Source organism: Nilaparvata lugens, chromosome 2 (assembly GCF_014356525.2).
Source record: "Nilaparvata lugens isolate BPH chromosome 2, ASM1435652v1, whole genome shotgun sequence".
Classification (NCBI taxonomy): domain Eukaryota; kingdom Metazoa; phylum Arthropoda; class Insecta; order Hemiptera; family Delphacidae; genus Nilaparvata; species Nilaparvata lugens.
In genome coordinates, this window is record NC_052505.1 from 99,212,076 (window position 1) to 99,232,328 (window position 20,253).

Consider the following 20,253-nt stretch of genomic DNA (forward strand, 5'->3'; position numbering starts at 1 on the left):
TTAGAATTCTTTATTCATGTACTAGCCGTCAGGCTCGCTTCGCTCGCCATATCCGTCTAGCCAGGGGGCTCCGCCCCCTGGACCCCCGACTGGATCGTACAAGAATGAGATCAGCAGGCTCGCTTCGCTCGCCTGCATTTTCCATTTGAGCATTTTTATCATATGTTAGGACAATTCAGTCGGGGGTCCAGACTAAACGTCTGGCTAAACGGATATGGCGAGCAAAGCAAGCCTGACGGCTAGTAATATAATATTCCCAGGATTGAAGTAGCAGTGCCCACTCATTTTTCCGCGATAAATGCATTTAAATCTTCAACTTGGTGCCAACCTAACAAAGTCAACTCAACTTAATGCCAACCTGACAAATTATTAATTTAGTTGCCAGTTAACAATGTTTTGAAGAGGTACTCTATCTAGAATATAGTTCTATAGTAACATATGATATGGAAATTTCAATTATAATTAAGAGATTGGGAGAAGAAGAATATACATGCTAAAAGACGAACTTTAAACCCTTAAAAACCACCCTTAGAGTTAAAATATCGCCAAAAGATTTCTTAGTGCGCCTCTAAAGGGCTAACTGAACATACCTACCAAATTTGAACGTTTTTGGTCCTGTAGATTTTTAGTTATGCGAGTGAGTGAGTGAGTGAGTCAGTCAGTCAGTCAGTGAGTGAGTGCCATTTCACTTTTATATATATAGATGTTAAAAGTTCTACTGGGGGGAGAGAGAGAGATAGTGAAAGTGAGATAGAGAGTTGAAGGGTAGGATAGAATTTGTTATAATCCATGAATCTATTCAATATTGTAAGTTTATTTGTTTTTTGCTTCAACCAGTGACTGAAATTCCAGAGAAAAATTGAAAAATCTAGTAAGCTACAAATGCTATCCCGGGTTTCATTAGTTGCAAACAGATTAACATTCTTCAAATTTCTTCAATCAATTTCTCCAATTCAATTCTTCAATCGTGGGTGAACATTCTTAGTAACATTCTGAAATAAATTCAGAATGAATTTTATCAATTGAGATGACTGTATTCAACCACATGAATGAATAAATATGTTAACTATTTGTCCGCAGAACAAACGAATAATGTTTATTCAATTATCAAAGACTACAAATTCATCTCATATTTGAATTGAGGACACATAATATATTATCTGCAAGAAATATGTCGGTTAGAAATTATTTCAATCAATTAAGTTTTTCATCATAAAAGCTTCAATAAATTGATTACTCTATTATTGTTATCGGTGATATTTTTAATATTCTTTCATGATGAGATAAAAACACATTGTGCTTTCCTAACTGCATTGCTTTTTACTTTCCTTGCCCTATTACCATAGGTAAGGAAAATATTGCTTTCCGAAAAAATTAAGGTACCCCAATTTCTAAATTTCTATACGTTTCAAGGTGCCCTGAGTCCAAAAAAGTGGTTTTTGGGTATTGGTCTGTATGTGTGTGTGTGTGTTGAACTCTTTCCACTGTCGGTCTTTTGTTTAGAGTGGGTTTGGAGCGCTCCCTCACTCTATACGGAATTTTGCCTGGCGCCTATCAATTACTATGAATTGATGAAATACACTTTACTATCGTTTCACTCACTGAACTAATAATAGTATAGAAGAAAAAGATAAAAAGAGATAGATCAGGGTTGTGTGTAAGGGAATGTATGAAGTGAAAGGCAAAACAAAGGTTAATTATGAATTTATTAATGAACTTTAACTTGATATGAATTTATAAAAATTGATCAAAATATGTAATGATTAGAAATAAATACAAGATTATTGTGTTTTCGAGAATAGTACAGTTCAAGTTTAATTTTATACAACAAAATTTAACAAACAGTTCCTATTTTATCAGGTTACTTGAAGAGTATGTTATAAAATCAAAATATTAAACACCTCTAGTTAAAATACGATTAAACTCAAGAGTAAAAGATCAGATATAAATCTTAAAGAATGATTGTGATTAGGGGAGCCTTGCTTCAATAAACTATTGTTTGTGCTTACAAGAAAATTTCAACTATAAGCTTCAAGAAATTAAGACTGTGTCTATAGATATGTATTTAAAAAGGAGTAATAATTAAGTTTGCTCTTTACTAGGATGTTATAAAATTCAATAGACTTATTTGGGCTTTTTAGGGTGGGGTGGTGTGGATTTGAAATAAGGAGAATTGAAAATTCTAAATACAAACTTTACCTGGCTCAGTCAATTTCCTATAGGATAATAGAAGTCTGAAACCAAAAACTCGCTCCTACACTGAACACTGTCCAAAATCCAAGAGACTAAGAGAGACTCACAGCAACTAACTTGCAAGACATGGTCTGCCTGTTTATATACTAGAACCACAATTTTCCACCCCTCATCACCCTTCGCCCTCTAGCTCCGCCTACCCTCAAACTCTTCAGCCTAACATTCTGCTTACAAACTGAATTCAAATATCAATTTAAATTTACTATAATGTTTATTATGATTTATCATTTTAAACTATGGCTCCCCTCCATTATTAAAACAAATGATATCATATATTCTACCAATATTTAAACTCTGAAGTTTGGATACTGACAATTGAATACATACTCATCGAATTTGATTAATACAGTGATCAATCTTATAAATCTGATATGGAAAATACTTCAATAATAAATACATGAAATGAATAAAATAAAATGTCATACAGTACATTATTACAATTGAGTTGAATAGATCAAATTAATGAGATACTCATCAATTAAGCAGGTTTCTTATACTCATTGTATACCTTGTAATATTACATCTTTTCTTGATTGGAATCGAATCTTCAATTCGAGATCTATAAAACTTTATAGTAAATATCAGAGTCATCGATATACGGACAACTTTTTGACTGAGAATTTATCGTGAATGATTGTGTTGCATGTTCAATGGTATCACTGAGAAGACAAACTCTGTAAACAGAGTTAACAGAATTAACAGATAATATAGAGGATATATAAAATTTAAAATAACAGTTTCAAAATAATTTTTATTGAGAACAAATATAAAATGTGAATTCTAAACTTGTAATTTATAATTTTTTTGGTGACGTGTCAATGACATCGACACTGTTTGAAGTTGGTTTGCTCTGTACCTTTGTGCCTGCCAGGCTTCCTTCTCTCTAAAAATAATGGCTGGCAGCGTGTGTTCTGATTTTGTGCTCTCTGAATATTTTTCTGTTTAAGTGGATTATTAATGTTTAAAATTGAGTTTTGAACAGTTTTATGGTGTTCCAAGTTTGTGTATTTTGATTTGTGTGTATACAAGCCTATAGCCATTGTTTTCAACTATATAAATTGGATAAGTATTTAGCTTGTAGTGACTTTAGATGCTTAAGCATGTAAGATATTGTTCTTTGTGTATTTGAGTAGTGTATTGCCAAAATTCTTCTGAAGATTATAAGTTCATTTGCTCTGAAAACTGGATTTCTCATTCATAGGCGATAGATCCATTTATAGTTTACCAAGAATCTATTACGTTGGAGCCGATAACCTTCCTTAGGTTAATAGGTGAAAATTTGCTATCCAACTGATTTAGGAGAAATTGGTAGCACGGCAAATGTTACCCCTGTGGTGGGACCGAATTACAAAATAAATATGTCCCAAATGGTACACCATGAAATCCCTGGTTATGAAAAATTATTAGTAGGATAGATATCTTGATAGGTTATGAATGGTATACTGCTGAGTGGGAAATCGGTTCAAGAGAGCAAAATGGCATACAATATGAAAAATATTAAAAATGATGATGAGTTAATAGCTGCCTTAACACAACTGTTTGATAAGCAAAATGCTAAGATTGATGATTTGAAACAAGATCAAAATGCTAGGTTTGATGATATGAAGCAAGAATTTGCTAGCATTAGACTAGAGCAGGTTAGTATAAACCTTCTATTGAAAAATGCACATGAAACATTGAGTGATAATTATGAAGATGAAAACAAATTGAAGCAGGATGATAGTAGTGTTGAGATTGAAGATCAATTAGTTCAAGTTTCAGATAATGTAGGCCTAGTTAATGTTATTGAAAAAGTAAATCGTAGTGAGATAGTAAAATTGAGTAATGTAGTAGTGTGATGAATCTTTCAAATAGATCTTATGAGAAGAGAGAAAAAATTTGTGATTACCTTTTAAAATGAAAGAATTTGCTAAAGGAATAGTTAGCGACCGAGCGATAAAGCTTACTTATCAGTAACTGTATATTAGATAAGAGTACCGTTCTGTACTGAATATTTTCTAGAAAATTATTCAATAAAATTATAATTATTCTGCAAATAAAGCACGAATTATTTACGAATTGCTCATTGAATTTGAGGTTACACTTTGTTTACTATCGATCAGATGTTTTTAAAACAGTTCGAACGCAGCTGACTGATTCAAAGTATTGTCAAATGTCATGCTGGCTTCACGCAAGATATAATACCATCTCTAAAAATTATAAAACTATCAATAAAGGACCAAGAATTTCAAATAAAAAAAATAAAATGTATGTATTATCGTTGAAATTATTTATTATTTAAGAAATTATATTATATGTCAGGTCTTATTGTAACTAACTAGGTCATAGCATAAAATTATATTATTGGTAAAACTGCAGAAATTAATTATAACAGTCTCAAACATAATAAAAATTTGTATAAGAGTATTAATTTATTAATGATTCATTCAACTGAACCACATGGTAATTAAATCTCTTTGGCAAGCCTAAGCCAATCATAGTGCATAGAAATAGCACCAAAAAGGTGATCGTTTGAAAGCAACACATGTTAATCTACTATCAGACAACAAACCTGCCTTATCATATACGCTAGCACATGTACATTGTATGAGAGGAACTATGTCTATAAGATTAAGCAGTTTTAAGAATTACATAAATCGAATTATTATTGTAATTAAAGGAATTATATTCTCTTGCTTGCCACTGACATCATGTCTACGTCACAAGCGTTCTACCAATGGCAAATTTTCATGCAAATTATTACATCGAGATTCTCAGAAGAAAGGTCTAGCCAAGAAGCTTAGAGAAAAGACAGCACTTCCTTTTGAAATCCTCACCGTTCAGATCTCTTTATAGTTACCAAGACCTATTCGTAAAAATTTCTTGTTCGATTTTATATGTTCTATTTGTGAGCCGATATTTAGGCCAATCTATTTGTTATTTGTAATTTATTTTTCATCAATCGATAAATTTAAAAGTTTAAAGTAAATTATCCCTTAATTAATTTGGTGAAGGAGATATTTAAATTAAAATTCCACACGTGCTGAAACCAAGCCTGGACCCGCTGCCGATCAAACGATTTTGATCTAAAGAAGAAAACCACGACCACCAAGGAATTTCACGTGAGTTATAAGTTTTAAAAGGGGCCCCAATCTACGCTTCGAAAATATTTCAGTGCAGAAAGATATAAAATTTTCTTCGTTAAATTATTGGCCACGCCGACAAGCGCTTTTAGTTATTAAGAGCCTAGAATTTATTCCTATTGAATTTATAAGAACTTGTAGTTGATTAGCTATCCTCCGCTGCCAGAACCACGACCCCGAGCAATTTTAAAATATTTTATAATTCATTTTTCACTATTTTTTCAAAACTGTTAAATTTTATCAATTGTAAAATTCTGTCGAATCACGCATGGTATCATGCAAGCACAAGAAAATTTTTAACTATTCTGTTAATGCTAAATTATTATCAACCTGTAAATCAAATTCTGAATCTGCACTGTATGATCATATATTTTATTATAATATATTTCAGTTTTGTTAATTCGCTTTCTGAGTTCGATTATTTCTTAAGCCTGTCAATTATTGTGTCTGATACGTTCTATATCATCAAGAACCGATCGAATACGATCATTGGAATAATTGAATTAAGCTGGATATTGGAACAGGTCTAAGTGGATGTAGTGAGTGGGGTCAGATCGAGATATTTATTCTTTGTCCTTACCTGCTCATATATCAGCTTTTATCTGTTACCTACCTCGACTTAGGAGCGAACACATCATTTGTACAGCAGATGCAGCCAGAGATCATATAAATTCCTACAATAGAGCTTAAAACCCGACAAGACTCTGTTCTCGAAGTATATTCTGAACGATATTTGGTCCAAATACCGTATTTTAATCCTTCAGAACTTATTAGAGACGCAGTCCCGTAAATTATCTACATCGGGATTTTTGCTCGACCTGTATGATTTTGTATGCTCATTCTTCACAGGTAACAATTTTAAGGTATCCGTCTTCAGTGTTTAGCGATCGCTACACTGCTTATAAAAACTTCATCATTATACAATCTGTCATTAGAAGAATCAAGGGTGAGCGAGCGTTTAGACCTCCCGCGATTCCGACAATTGTATTGAGTCTTGTAGTGAATCAATCAGTCTGGTGTACACTCAGCGTCCACCCACGCAATTGCAAAATTTATAGTCCATACACCATTGATTCAGTACAAGATTCACCATACATACGTGAGGCTTTTAAATACAGCATTACATCACCCTACGTGTATTGTCCTATCCTTGGAGGTGAGAGTGACTCCCCCAGGAAGAGCTTCACATGATTTGGCGCCCAAAAGTGATAGGCATTGAAGAGGTGGATAATCGACTACGAGGATTATTTAGTTGCTCAGTATACTATAGCGCTGACAACGAGAAAATTTTTTGAAAAAATTCATGGTTGTGAATTTCTTCGAATTGAATATTAACTGTTCACTGTTATACAAAACAGCAAAACGTGCCATACCCAATTTTTGAACAGAAAAGAAATTTATCGATTGATGAATTTTTAGAGAAAAAATCGAACTCAGAATTTTATTATTGTGTTATTCGAAAATCGGTCATATCATAAGTCATAGGTATAAGAAACACCATAAGAAAAGTCATATTATTTTATGAATATTAGGTCTATATTGAAACAATTTATAAAATTTTACGGAAAAGAGGATTGAAGTTATTTACATTTTTTAAATTTTTAAAAGCATAAAGAGGGAAGTAAAATTAAATCACGGATATATTGCGGAATAATTCAAACAGAACACTGCTGCTTTTATATAAAATTTTGCAAAGAATACTAGTCCTATATATGGAATTGCGGCAAGAAATTATAAGAATAAAATATTTATAATAATAGTAATAATAAATATAAGAGGCGTACCTGTATTACCGCATAAGTGTCCATTGTGTATCCTGTATGTTCTTGTCATTTTTATGTTAACGATATTGCTAACTTGACTCATTTTATCACTGAACACATTGCTAAACCACTTTTCCTGTATTTCACTCACTATGAAGCTATAGCAATTTCTATTGGATTCTTGTTAATTATTTTGTATATCACATCAACACTTTCACGTTTTTATTCACCGCACACGTTCGTCGCATTATTTTCTCACAAACCATGGCAGGAAACGACCAGGTCAATCCAAGTCTGTCAGACACCGAGGACCTCTCACCCGATTGTTCGCCGCCATCCGCATCCGCCACCGCATCCGCCGATTTCCACCCCAATGTACTGGATGATTTATCTTCGACGCAGGTGGAGGAGAGCTGCATTCTAGTGGAAGATCCGTCGGCAGCCCAAGAGCCGGAGGACAAAACATTGGGAGAGCATACGGACACGACGCCCCCGAGTCAGGAACTCCCATTTCCCGTACTGTCGCTCGGATAAAAAACCAGAAGATAACCGTTCGCCATACACCCGATCCCGCAATGGATATGGACACCCTCCTGAAAGCAATAGCCAAGATGAATGAACAAACAAAGGAAGAATTAAAAGAAGACAATAAACAAGCAAAGGAAGAATAAAAGAAGGAAATTCAAGAGGTAAAGAAAGACAACCAGCAAACCAATGAAGCAATAAACAAGCTGAATGAAGAAGTTCAAGAAGCAAAGAAGACAAATGAACAGGGTTTGGAGAAGTTGAGTCAGCGAATGGACAAAGCATTCCATGATACCGATAATACCATCAAAAAATTAGCCGAGTGTCTGGATAAATCAATTTTGGAAACCAATAATCGATTAGATGGGATATCCCAAGATATGCATACAAAAACAATTAACATCAAAGTCAGCCTAAAGGAACATGTACATGTGGAAAAGGATACAATGAAGGAGGCGAAAGTCAAACAAGCAAGCGAACGTGACACATGTATGGAAAACCAACCCACCGAGAATGTCAAGACTGAAGTCGCACCGCACCCTGCAGAACGCCGAGAGGAGCCGGACGACACCACCCGCCAGGCCGAGGACGACATCCATCAGGTAGAGGGACAGCCCGTACCACCGCGCGCCGACCACCAGGAGTCCAAGGACGTTGCCCGCCAAGTTGAATAGCAGCCCGGACCGCCGACCGCCCACATCACCGTCCATCCACCGAGAACAGCACCTGCAACATATAAACCAAGCACTCATAAGGATAGTTCACTAACAATAAAGAAAATAAAAACCCACAACAAATCGAAGTCACAATTGAAAGTAAAATCCTACAAATCAAAACAACACCCAAGTAAAGCAGCTCCACGGAAAAGAAAAAGCATTGATAGAGTTTATCTACACCGCCGTCATATAAGGCTGAAATCTTACATCAAGCTTTCTACTAGCATGCAAGGAGAGAAAATCATCAAGAAAGGCCTACAACCACCGCAGTCATGTCCTGTTAAATCAAACAGACTGTACACCGGCATGCAAAAAAGAAAAAGATTATTTGAAAAAACCCACAGACACCACCGGCATGTTAGGTTTAAAAAGATCAAACTACATGTCACCGGTAAACAAAGAAGGACAACATTGGCTGAAGAGATCACCTACTTCGTCGGCACATTCGTTTTAAGCAAAGTTTAGTAAAACGGACAGTCATAAATCGGAATTGGACCTTGAATGACACCGAATCAAATTTAGATGGGGGCTTAAGGAATAATTTTTGAATTGACTGGAAGCTACATTGTGAATTATGACAATTATCCAATTTCTTCATAATCACAGCCTACTCATTGAATCATTACTTTGCAGACCAGCATCTTTTTACTGCAGCCTAATCAACATAACCTAAACTTCGCCGCATCTCAGATAATAAGAAAAAATTATCAATCCACATCAAATGAAGAAATTATTATCAACTCTAAGTCAAGGAAATTAAAACTGAAAACAACTTTAAAAATTACCAACCTGATCAAGACATATGCATCATGTCAGAGTCATCACCAAAACAATCGCCTGGTATCATCAACACAACTGAAAAACAGAAACAAGAATTATATTATCCACAGAAAATAATTATAAATTAGAAATAACATGAAGTTAGTAGTGAATAGGAGGAAAGAAAATAAACAAAGTTTATTTGAAAAATGTGTAAATCTAACCTTGAAATACAGAATCTAGAAATCTATTCAGAACCAAAGCCTGTTCGATAATTTTCTTCGTCACACCAACCAATGTGTGCGAGATCATAGAGTCAATGTTAATGGAATCAAAGCAATATCGTTATTTAATTATTGTAACCTGTTATTTAATGTGGAATCATAAGTAAAAAACGCAACCAAAAATATATATTTATTTAAATTGCACGAATGCGCATGTTCTATGTCATATAAATGTATTGCTAAAAAGCTAAAAAGAAAATGAAATTCTTACCTTCAAATGTGAAATTTATTATTGTTGCATCAAAGATCATGAATTGTAATTCAAATTGATAAATATAATCTTGAAAGCATAATATTTGTAACCAGCATTGATAAAAATAAAAAAAAAACCATTTCAAGTGTAACCCTGTTTGTGCACAACAAACTAAGCGCAAATAAGGAATTGCTCGAGTCAAATGGTAGACAATTGTCAAGTCACCGAAGTTAAATCACATTCTCACCCAATTTATGTAAAAGCCAGAATAAAGAGTCGAAACCTGTATAACCATGAAAAATGATGAAAATCTATATTTGTTGCAAATACTGTTCGAATCTTAGAAGTAATATGTGAATTTTGTATATTTGTTATAGTTATGGGTCTGCTCATAAGCCACCCATGAATGGAAGTTGTGGAGTTGTTTTAATGAAGATCCAAGAGACCTCATTAATATTGTATTTCGATTGTATCCATGGAAGGAACAATCAATTATTTATTTTCTCATAGCCAAAAGTGCACGATATATTTTTTTTTAGTGTTAGTGTGGAGTTTTCGTAGAAGTAGGAGATGAAATGGTGTATTCATCACAATATCGGATTTTTCAAATAGTCATTGTTTCGACTCGTCTCCCAATTACCTATTTAAAATATCCTGGGGGCTTTTGTGTGATGAATCTTTCAAATAGATCTCATGAGAAGAGAGAAAAATTGTGATTACCTTTCAAAATGAAAGAATTTGCTAAAGGAATAGTTAGCGACCGAGCGATAAAGCTTACTTATCAGTAACTGTATATTAGATAAGAGTACTGTTCTGTACTGAATATTTTCTAGAAAATTATTCAATAAAATTATAATTATTCTGCAAATAAAGCACGAATTATTTACGAATTGCTCATTGAATTTGAGGTTACACTTTGTTTACTATCGATCAGATGTTTTTAAAACAGTTCGAACGCAGCTGACTGATTCAAAGTATTGTCAAATGTCATGCTGGCTTCACGCAAGATAATAATACCATCTCTAAAAATTATAAAACTATCAATAAAGGACCAAGAATTCAAATAAAAAAAAAAATGTATGTATTATCGTTGAAATTATTTATTATTTAAGAAATTATATTATATGTCAGGTCTTATTGTAACTAACTAGGTCATAGCATAAAATTATATTATTGGTAAAACTGCAGAAATTAATTATAACAGTCTCAACATAATAAAAATTGTATAAGAGTATTAATTTATTAATGATTCATTCAACTGAACCACATGGTAATTAAATCTCTTGGCAAGCCTAAGCCAATCATAGTGCATAGAAATAGCACCAAAAGGTGATCGTTTGAAAGCAACACATGTTAATCTACTATCAGACAACAACCTGCCTTATCATATACGCTAGCACATGTACATTGTATGAGAGGAACTATGTCTATAAGATTAAGCAGTTTTAAGAATTACATAAATCGAATTATTATTGTAATTAAAGGAATTATATTCTCTTGCTTGCCACTGACGTCATGTCTACGTCACAAGCGTTCTACCAATGGCAAATTTTCATGCAAATTATTACATCGAGATTCTCAGAAGAAAGGTCTAGCCAAGAAGCTTAGAGAAAAGACAGCACTTCCCTTTTGAAATCCTCACCGTTCAGATCTCTTTATAGTTACCAAGACCTATTCGTAAAAAATTTCTTGTTCGATTTTATATGTTCTATTTGTGAGCCGATATCTTAGGCCAATCTATTTGTTATTTGTAAATTTATTTTTCATCAATCGATAAATTTAAAAGTTTAAAGTAAATTATCCCTTTATTAATTTGGTGAAGGAGATATTTAAATTAAAATTCCACACGTGCTGAAACCAAAGCCTGGACCCGCTGCCGATCAAACGATTTTGATCTAAAGAAGAAAACCACGACCACCAAGGAATTTCACGTGAGTTATAAGTTTTAAAAGGGGCCCCAATCTACACTTCGAAAATATTTCAGTGCAGAAAGATATAAAATTTTCTTCGTTAAATTATTGGCCACGCCGACAAGCGCTTTTAGTTATTAAGAGCCTAGAATTTATTCCTATTGAATTTATAAGAACTTGTAGTTGATTAGCTATCCTCCGCTGCCAGAACCACGACCCCGAGCATTTTAAAATATTTTATAATTCATTTTTCACTATTTTTTCAAACTGTTAAATTTTATCAATTGTAAAATTCTGTTGAATCACGCATGGTATCATGCAAGCACAAGAAAATTTTTAACTATTCTGTTAATGCTAAATTATATCAACCTGTAAATCAAATTCTGAATCTGCACTGTATGATCATATATTTTATTATAATATATTTCAGTTTTGTTAATTCGCTTTCTGAGTTCGATTATTTCTTAAGCCTGTCAATTATTGTGTCTGATACGTTCTATCATCAAGAACCGATCGAATACGATCATTGGAATAATTGAATTAAGCTGGATATTGGATATTGGTCTAAGTGGATGTAGTGAGTGGGGTCAGATCGAGATATTTATTCTTTGTCCTTACCTGCTCATATATCAGCTTTTATCTGTTACCTACCTCGACTTAGGAGCGAACACATCATTTGTACAGCAGATGCAGCCAGAGATCATATAAATTCCTACAATAGAGCTTAAAACCCGACAAGACTCTGTTCTCGAAGTATATTCTGAACGATATTTGGTCCAAATACCGTATTTTAATCCTTCAGAACTTATTAGAGACGCAGTCCCGTAAATTATCTACATCGGTTTTTGCTCGACCTGTATGATTTTGTATGCTCATTCTTCACAGGTAATAATTTTAAGGTATCCGTCTTCAGTGTTTAGCGATCGCTACACACTGCTTATAAAAACTTCATCATATACAATCTGTCATTAGAAGAATCAAGGGTGAGCGAGCGTTTAGGCCTCCCGCGATTCCGACAATTGTATTGAGTCTTGTAGTGAATCAATCAGTCTGGTGTACACTCAGCGTCCACACACGCAATTGCAAAATTTATAGTCCATACCCATTGATTCAGTACAAGATTCACCATACATATGTGAGGCTTTTAAATACAGCATTACATCACCCTACGTGTATTGTCCTATCCTTGGAGGTGAGAGTGACTCCCCCAGGAAGAGCTTCACAAGTAGGTATGGAGTTGTCTTTATTGAAAGTCAACAGTAAAGAAAGTAGTATTGCCAAATTGGAAGTTAGGAAAACAGTAAATAAAGTGAATGCTTACATGAGACAGGTTTCTGTAGAGGTTAGGAACAATGTAAACAAAATGAATCTTGCTTTGAATCAAGTCGATGAATTCAACTTTCAACTGAAAATTGAAAAGGTGTATGCAAAGCATTATCTAGTGAACATGACTGACTTTTGTGAGCAAAATGGCTTTGTTGAAACAAATGAACCCATGAATAAAATTATGTTCTTGAAGAAAACAAAGCACAAAGTCACCATTGATGTGTTAGTATTCAAAGGTTGTTTCAAGTTGCTTATTTACAAGATGATGACTGTGAATCACATGATGAAAGGGTGTTTCAAAGTTAAAGAGATAAGTACAGGTAAAATTATGAGAGTCAATCAATATATGATGAAGAATACCATCAGAAAGCACACATGATTAGGAATCCTGTGTTATGCCGGGATTCAGAATAGCATAATTGCTACGCAGTGTATGGTAAGAGTCCATAATTGTGTCTTTTTTCTTTCCTGAAGCCTATTTTTCTTGGCCCTTAATCTTTTCAAATTTCGATTCTTTCCTGTCTTTGTGTAATGTTCAGTAAATTCTTTTATTATGCATATCTTAACCAATCTTGTCCATAGTCGTTTTAATTGTATTTTTCTGAAATAATTTTGGAAGTTAAATAGTCGCTTATTTTCCAATCTTTAAATTGTTGATAAAACTTAACTTTTCTAAAATCTATCCATTGTAGTGTAATAATTGTTTGCTTGCGGTATATTTTTTCATCATGTATTACATATTTTATTATGTCTATTTTTTTTTTTAGGTATCATATTATGTAATTAGGTTTTTCAGAGCAAATTATGTCCCATGTTCTCATCTTTCATTGCATATCGTGCCATAAGCCATATGTAATTAGGTTATAGTTTTCTTCTGGCTTTTAACCCATTTTGCTTTTATTTTTTTTTTGCTGTCCAATACTTTGGATTTTTTGTAGACAAGTAGGTGTGATTCTTTTAGAGGTGTGGGCGTGAACCACATATGGCTGCTCGATTATCTGACCTACTTGTCTGCGATATAAGAACCTTAAGACTGCAACATCAAATGTTTGTAAAAACTTTTGCATACTTTTGTTCTCGTGGTCCGATACTAGAGTCTGCTATCACATTGCCTTACAGACATCTAGGAACTCTCCACCCAGTCCAATAGTCAACATATTTCTCCTTACCAGTTGTTTTTGTGGGAGTGATAGCTCACAATTATAACAATTAGAGTCATACTTGGAATTTACAAAATCCATAGTAGTATTTAATATAATAATAATAATAATAATAAATGCCTTTATTTATTTACATCAATTCAAAAAATAGAAATACATGAGAATAATAAAAGTTATCATATGATTTTCTTTAACATAATTTTTTCAAAAAAGTCTTTCATTTCCTCTCATTTGATTTGTTTTTTTTTCGCCGGCCTATATACCCTGGATCACTAGCGTGACATCTGGGTAGGTTGGCAAAGTTGGTTAGTAAAAAGTTCTCCACTCAATAATTAAACTCACTCACCAAGTGAATCGATAGCTCCACGCCCGTCCACAAATGCACTCAAATCCTCCATGCTTCACCGTTCAGGTAGGGCAGAAGCTCGTCAGCCGATAGCACCCTTCTCCGGAAATATCTCCATCTGATCTCCGCCAACACCGCACATTCTCCCAAAAAGTGTAAAATGTCCTCTTCTTTCCGGGCGTTGCATAGAGCAGAGCTGGCTGCTGGTCACAAATGAATATCTGTTGAGACGAATTTGTTCAGTTCTTGCCTTGAAGAGCCACTTGACCGATGCAAAGTCTTCAGCCCCCTCCAGATATTCACTGAATTTCAGCAATCTTGGAAAGAGTACTAGTCTCCGCGAATTCTGCGCCCTCTCATGACACTGACTTCTCAGCTGCCGCTCCACCAAGGTGATCAACTCTTCAACATTAATGTCTCCAATTCCTTCTGGCTCCAAACGGATGTGAAGTTGTTCATTGAGATCCTGCCATTCATGTACCAGATATAGATTTTTATCGATGATCTCCTTCAGCAACAATCGAGGATATCGGTGTTCAGGCATTGCCAGTACTTGCTGAATATACTTGAGGTGCTGCTTCAAAGTGTAGGTGAACAGACTTGGCATTCCAGTTTCGAGGGACAGAATATAATTTGGCGCATTCATTGGCAAACAAAATACTCTCTTAACGAATGTCCTTTGAACTTTCTCTACAATATCATAGATTCTTGTCCCCCAAATCTGTGCTCCATAGCAAAGCATAGCTCGAGTCACCGTCTGGAAAATTCGTTTTTTCGCAGCAAACCCAATCTTATCATTGAAGATTATTGTGCCACAAGAACTTAAAGCTGCTATTGCTGTGTTAGACCTTTCCTTGAGATGTCTAGTCCAAGATAGCCTAGATGTCAATACCATTCCAAATATTTATAGTGGTCTACTACCTCAACCTGCTCACCATTGAAGTACCACTTTTCTGAGCTTTTCACTTTTCCTCCTATTCCTGAAAATCATAATCTTAGACTTTCCCAAATTAACTTGTAGACCCCACAGTTTACAATATTCCTCTAGACCTCCAATCATGTTACTGAGAGTCCATTGATCAGGCGCTAGCAGCACAATATCGTCTGCATAGGCAAGCAGCTTTATTCGTGTCTCTCCTACCTTAACACCTCCCTCCAGATACTCCTCTATATCGTTAATGAAAAGAGAGAACAGAAGTGGGCTCACCAAGCAGCCTTGTTTCACGCCTGTACATGTCTCGAATGCTTCCGTCAGACCTTCCTGTCCCCAAACTCTAGAACGTGTCCCTTCATACATACTTCTCAATACTCTGATGATCTTTGATGATATTCCGATTGTGGATAATTTATAAAAGAGAGAGTATCTGTCTATTCGGTCGAACGCGGCACTGAGGTCGACGAAAAAGGCATACAGTTTCTGTCTCCTGATTCTGCACTTGATTTTAGCAATGCTGACAAGATTAAATATATTGTCTACTGTGGAGTAGGACCGCCGGAAACCAGCCTGAAATTCGCCCAGCACATTGTTCTCTAAATTCCAAGCCTCAAGTCGTAGCAGTAGCACACCTGCAAACAATTTTCCTATGGCATTCCCAAACGATATTCCTCTATAATTCGATGGTTCGTTTCTATCACCTTTCTTATGAATTGGGAATATTATTGAGCTTTTGAATGCTTCTGGAACGACTCCCTTCTCTAATATTCTATTAAACACATTAACCAGTTTCTCTTGTATTTTTCCGGCGCGTTTTTGTAGAATTCATAAGCTATACGATCGTCCCCTGGTGCCTTTCCATCCTTAGCTTTCAGTAAAACCTGTTTAGTTCTTGCAGTGTTATTGGTGAATCCAATATCTATTGAAATTTCCGGCTCTGCATAGAGAAGTCTTTCACACACAACAGTTGGATTCAAGAGCTGCTGAAAATGTTGCATCCAGTTTTCCATAGAGATATTAGCACCAGAGTAAAATTGTGTCTTTTTCAGTTGTTTAACAATATTCCAAAATTCCTTTGAATCCGATACAGTATTGAATCTTTCAACACAATTGAGCCAATATCTTTTTTCTTTCCGGTACACATTTGTTTATATTGACGTCTCTTGCCGACATACTGCTCTCTAATAGCTTCACAATTTGTCCTTCTATAAACCTTCAACAACTCAAACAATTTCCTTCTCTCTGCTCTACATTCCTGGTCGAACCAATTCTGTCTTGAAGAATAATCAGTCTGTTTATTCTTTAGTTTGATACTATTTAGAGGGACACATTCGTATATCAAACTTACCAGGCATGTAAGATGTACCTCTAGATCCACATCCGTCTCATTCCGTGCATCCATATTCTCCACTAGAGCATTGAGTTTCCTCTGATAGGTGTTCTTGTTTTTAGGGTTCCATTTCAATTTCGGTAATAACGGTATACCCGTGAGTTTTCCGGAACATGGGCCTGTTGACCTGCTCTCAGCTGCAAGACGATGGTGTAGATGGTCTGAGAAAGTTGCAGGCAGAACGTGGAATGATGTAACGTATGAAATCAAATCAGCTGACAAAGCACAAAGATCTATTACTGAGGACCCTCGAACCTCCAATATATGTGAATTCTCCACTTAGGTCTCCCCACATACGGCCGTTTAGTAGTATATTTTATTAAATATACTTCCTTATGAAAGTTCAGTACTGACATGTAGATAGGCTCTAATTAATCTTTCTCTTCTTTTATTATTTACAAAATTTATTTACCCAATTTTCTTTTTCTCTTGTTTGTATTTTTTAGGGAATTATTTACCCATTATCCATCTTGATCATCTTGTATTGTAATTTGAAATGTTTGTATTTATTATACAGTCTTCAAATTATGAAATTATTTGAAAATAAATGGTTCATTTAGAACATTCTGAAATCTATTCTTATCTATAAGTTCTTTTGTTATAATAAATAAACTTTAAAATTGAAAGTATTAATGAATTTGTAGCCATATATATGAGATTTATTAATGAAAGTTAACTTGAATATAATGTTTTTATTAATAAAACGTCTTGTTATATTATATTGAAATGAGTTAAAGGTAAAATTTCTCTAAAGTTTTGTAATTGATGTCTTTTCTAAATTTTAAAACTGTTTTTCTATAAATTTTGATATATTGATTATCGTTTGAAATGGATGCTGGAGTGTATGTAGAATTTTAATGGGGTTTGCTGATCAGAATTTTGCTGTTTTGTGGATTGTTTTTTGAGATGGAAACCCTTATTGCCTAAAGAGGAATAACAAGGTTATGACTTAGAGAGGCAGTAATGAGATAATATTTTTTGTGTTGATTACTTATGTTGATTGCAATAGATGCAGATTACTTATGAATATTGCTTGCATTTGAAGCAAAATATTATTGATGTTTTGAATGATTTCTTGTTTAATGATTGATAGTAAGTTTTGTCATGAATGTAGTTTGTGTTTAGAACATTGAAAAGTCGAAATAAACTATAGTATCCACAAACGATGATTAATAATATTTGAATAATTTGCTTTTTATAAAATATTTGAACAATGAATAAATGGAAATGAAATTATTTTTTTTTTTAGTGAAATTTTGTAATTGATGTCTCCATATTTCACAATTCATGTATTGCTGACTGTATAATAAGATGTTAACAAATTTCAATTTTATATTGATAATATACTTAAAAATAATTTTCATGTGTATTAGATTGTATTGATAGCCTAATCAAAATTTTCCTTTCAGTTTATAAGCATTTTAAGATGACAGGTACAGCACAGACATTAACATTGAAATGATTATCACGTGAATCTCGAAATTGACAACAAGTGAATGCCATGAAGAGTGTTAAGAACATTGGTGATTTTCGAACTAGTGTGACTCATCAATTGAACACCAATAACTACGCCACTACCTACACAACAACAACTACGCCAATATCTCGCTGATGTCTACCCATATCTATGCTGATGCCTACAACAATGTCAATGCCAGTATCAACGCCAATATCTACACTAATATCTACACCAATAACTACGCCAATATCTGCTCTGATGTCAATATCTACACCAATAACTACACCAATAACTACACCATAACTACACCAATATCCTGCTGATGCCTACACCAATATCAATGCCAATAACTATGCCAATATCTACACTGATGTCAATATCTACACCAATAACTAGCCGATGCCTGTGCTGATGCCAATGCCAATATCTGAGCCGATGCCAATCCTGCACCAATGCCTGCGCCAATGCTGATGCCAATGCCAATATCAATGCCGATGCCAATGCCGACACCAAAGCATACGCCAATGACAATGCCAATGCTTATTGCTGACCTTGTATCTCAAACTTCAACACTACTACATTACCCGAGGTAATTGCCATCCATGTTCACGTTCGCAACTTTGAATTCATTTCATTTCATTTTTTCATTTATTGTAAAAATACTATAGTCATAATACAATTATGACATTGGAGGAAGAACTAGGCTGAGCCTGTACTATTTCTCTCCAAAAATTTTGATAAAATGTTAATGTTGTCCAAAAGATAAGGTTATGTTATCACCCCTGCTTCGTTACTTGATTTCGGTCCAGGATGATGATTTGAAATTTTGAAGGTTGATTTTATACTCAAAATGAATCACAGAATGTATTACAATAAATTAAAAACTTTAGGAATATTGCACTCATTTAACACATTTTAATACAAAATCAAAAACCTACTCACTTTTGTTTTTCACAGCTGAAAACTTCAATTATGAATATTATTGATTCTCATTCCGTTAATCAAAATTCCTTCCTCAGTTTCATCCAAAGCCTCACTGAAAATTTTTTCTGAGTACAAATTGAATACTTCAAAAAATTCAGAATAACAGTCCAGTATCATGAAAGAATGATTCAAAAATCCTCTCCTAAGTTATTCCTGTATGCAGAACTCTAAACCTTGAACACTGAAAATATCAAAAAACAAACCTTACCTAAATTAATCCTCACCTAATTAATCCTGTATGCAGCGTCTATCTCTTTTCCAAAAAAACAAATTACATTGTCATTTCAAGCCTGAAATGTACATTGTATAATTACAAATAGATACAAAATTTACGTGACTCTGTATCGAGTTTGGTATGCAGCCGTCTACTACAAGCATGAGGCAATGCTAACTGAGATGTCACCTGTATCGAGTTTAATATGCATCAGTCGACTACAAGTATCAGCCCAACACTACGAGTATTGGATCAGCCCAACACTAACGTCATCACACTGGAGTCACACTTAACTGAAAATCATACTGAGTGCCTTAACGACTGTTTTCCGAAATTTGCATCAATAAAATCAACCGCGTCAATAGTGAAAGAAATGAACATTTTTTGATTTATTGAAATTTTATGTGAAAATTAAAGTAACAATTCATCATTCATTTAAAAAAAATAATAATAATAATTTTTTATTCAACATACTAATTTTTTTTATGCAATAGAAATTGAATTTTTCTATCTATTAAATTTATGTGCAATTTCAAAAACTATTCTTTATATATTAAACTTTCTGTTGAGATATTTTCCTTCAAATTATAAAGCTAAATCAAAAGTAATTTGATATTCTATACTTTGAAATATTGTTTGGAAACATATAACAAATGCTATTGATGAATTTTTATAATAGATGAGATAATATATTTTTATGATCATATATTGTATTTTCACAATGAGACAGAGGTTCATTATAATCAAATATGAGACAAAGCTTCATTATAAAAAAATGAACATTATAATTTTATGATGTTAACTCATAGGGCTATAGCAGACTGGGGTTACATCATGTCACGTCGCGTGTCGTCGCAATATGTGACCAGCCTAGAAGTTAGGTTTCAAATCTTGTGTTTTTATAAAGTTTATAAA